The sequence below is a fragment of the Chenopodium album genome, chromosome 10 (genome assembly GCF_948465745.1).
Source record: "Chenopodium album chromosome 10, dcCheAlbu1.1, whole genome shotgun sequence".
Classification (NCBI taxonomy): Eukaryota; Viridiplantae; Streptophyta; class Magnoliopsida; order Caryophyllales; family Amaranthaceae; genus Chenopodium; species Chenopodium album.
The window spans coordinates 53,491,988-53,494,542 of record NC_137843.1 but is presented as its reverse complement, the minus strand read 5'-3'; the positions used below and the strand labels follow the sequence as shown (position 1 = coordinate 53,494,542).

General features: G+C 42.5%; 1 pseudogene; it reads left to right on the top strand.

Moving 5' to 3' along the window:
- Positions 1-2,093: 2,093 nt before the first annotated feature.
- Positions 2,094-2,192, top strand: LOC145565848 (small nucleolar RNA R71; annotated as a pseudogene).
- The last annotated feature ends 363 nt before the right edge of the window (positions 2,193-2,555 follow it).

Below are 2,555 nucleotides of genomic sequence, written 5' to 3'. Positions count from 1 at the left end.
GTAACTCCTCATAGAAAGTCATCTCCTTGCATGAAGCACCTACCTTGTCTTTGTTCAACAAAACATTCTCAAGATCATCGTTAGAAGTGAGCAAGTGCTCATGCATGGAAGACACAACAATATCAAGTGAATCAATCATCATACAATTTTCCAAAGAAGAACATGGATATTTCATGCTTTCATTCAAATCAAATTCTATAACCTCTTCTCCCACCTTAAGGGAGATCTTAGCATTTCTCACATCAATCATGGCTCCCGAGGTAGCAAGAAAGGGTCTACCCAAAATGATCGGAATGGTGGCATCCTCATCCATTTCAAGAACAACAAAATCCACGGGAAACACAAACTTCCCCACCCTCAAAGGGACATCTTCTACCTTACCTTTTGGAAATTTGATAGACCTATCCGCTAATTGCAAGGTAATGTTAGAAGGTAAGAGTTCCCCTAGCTCAAGTCTTTGATAAACCGAATATGGCATTAGGCTCACACTAGCTCCCAAGTCACATAAGGCATTATCAATTTGCATCTTGTTAATTGCACAAGGGATGGAGAAGTTCCCGGGGTCCTTCAACTTGGGTGGCATTTTGTTCATGATGATAGCACTACAATTTTCGGTCAAATTGATGGTTTCCACAACCTCACAATTTCTTCTCCCACTCAAAATATCCTTGAGGAATTTGGCATAGTTTGGCATTTGGTTGATCACATCGGTAAAAGGTAGAGAAAGGTGGAGTTGTTTTAGCATCTCAATGAATCTCCCAAATTGTTCATCCAATTTGTGTCTCATGAATTTTTGTGGGTAGGGGAGTTTGGGTCTCACAATCTCTTTCTCTACTTTCACCTCTCTAGGTGTCTCAACAACTACCTCATCCAATGATGCCCTTTTTTCCTCATCCTCAACCAAAACCTCCCTAGGAATCTCCTTATCTACATCCTTCCTAGGCAATACCTCCTCAAGTACCTTTCCACTCCTAGTAACAATAGCATTCACGGGTTTCTTGGGGTCAAGACCTTGGGAAGGTAAAGAAGAAGGGCTTGCATGATCTTTCAAGGCATTAGCAAGTTGAGAGATTTGGTTTTCAAGCATTTTATTGTGGGTCATCATTTCATTGAATTTTTTATCGCTCACGGCCATGTATGTGTTCAACAACTTGGTTTGATTCTCAATTATCTCCTCCAAATTAGTCCTAGGTGAAGAAGGTTGAGAATAGGAACTTTCACCTTGAGTTTTTGGAACAAACCCGGGTGGGGGACCTCTTTGAGAAATATTTTGAAAATTACCCCGTCCTTGATTGTTCCAATTACTCCTATTTTGACTTTGGCCATAGCTTTGATTATGGTTACCACTACCTTGGTTATGATTTCCATAACCTTGGTTTTGGTTACCATAATTTTGGCCTTGATTACCATAATATTGGCCTTGATTTTGGCCACTATAACCTTGATTATTATAGCTACCACGAGAACCTTGGTTCCCTTGGTTTCTATAACCACCACCTTGGTTATAGTTGTCAAAATTGCCTTGGCCTTGGAAGTTCCTATTCCATTGACCCCTTTGATTATCAAACCGTTGACCATTATTATTCGACACATAATTCACATGTTCACTCTCATGGTTATCAAACTCATCAACACATTCATTAGGACAAACACTAGAGTCATGATCATATGATCCACATGCATCACAAAACAAACAACCCAAAGGCATATTATGTGAAGAGGGAGGGGGTTGAGAGTTAGAAGGAGTACCTCTCCCCTTAAATTGGGAGGGAAGATTCGAAGCTTGAGAAGGGGAAGAAGTGCTCTCCAACTTAGCTTTGATTGCGGTGACCTCCTTTCCTAAGTTTTTCATTTGGGAGGAAAGGTTGTTGATTGCATTTAGATGGTCCACCGAGTACAATGAAGATTGCTTGCTTGAAGAGTCCCTCTCCCCATCTTGCCAATCCCTATAATATGTCACCACGTCCTCAATGATGTCCACCACTTCTTCTTCGGTTTTGTTCATGATAGGGCCCCCGGCCCCTCCATCAAGGCATGACTTGCCTTGGGGACTTAAACCGCCATAGAAGATTTGGATCACTTGGTATGTGGGGATTCCGTGGTGAGGGCACTCCCTTTGATACTCTTTGAATCTCTCCCATGCTTCGTAAAGGCTTTCACTCGGCCTTTGCTTGAACCCTTGAATCAAGGCTCTTGCCTCCGCCGTCTTCTTTTGGGGGTAGAAGCGGGACAAGAAAGCCTTTGTGACATCGTCCCAAGTTCTCAAGGAGTTGGGCTTCACCTCTTTGTCTAGCCACTCCAAAGATCTTCCTATTAGAGAGAGAGGGAACAACTTGAGGCGGATAAATTCTTGAGAAACCCCATTGACTTTGATGGTGTTGCAATATTTTTCAAACTCTTTTAGATGGTTCAATGGGCTCTCATTCTTAGCCCCAGTATATTGCCTTCTCTCAATCAAGGTGATCATTGCCGGCCGGATTTCGAAGTCATTTGCCGGAGTAGTAGGTGGAGCTATTCCGCTCTCAAACCTATATGCCCCGGGCACTCCAAGCTCC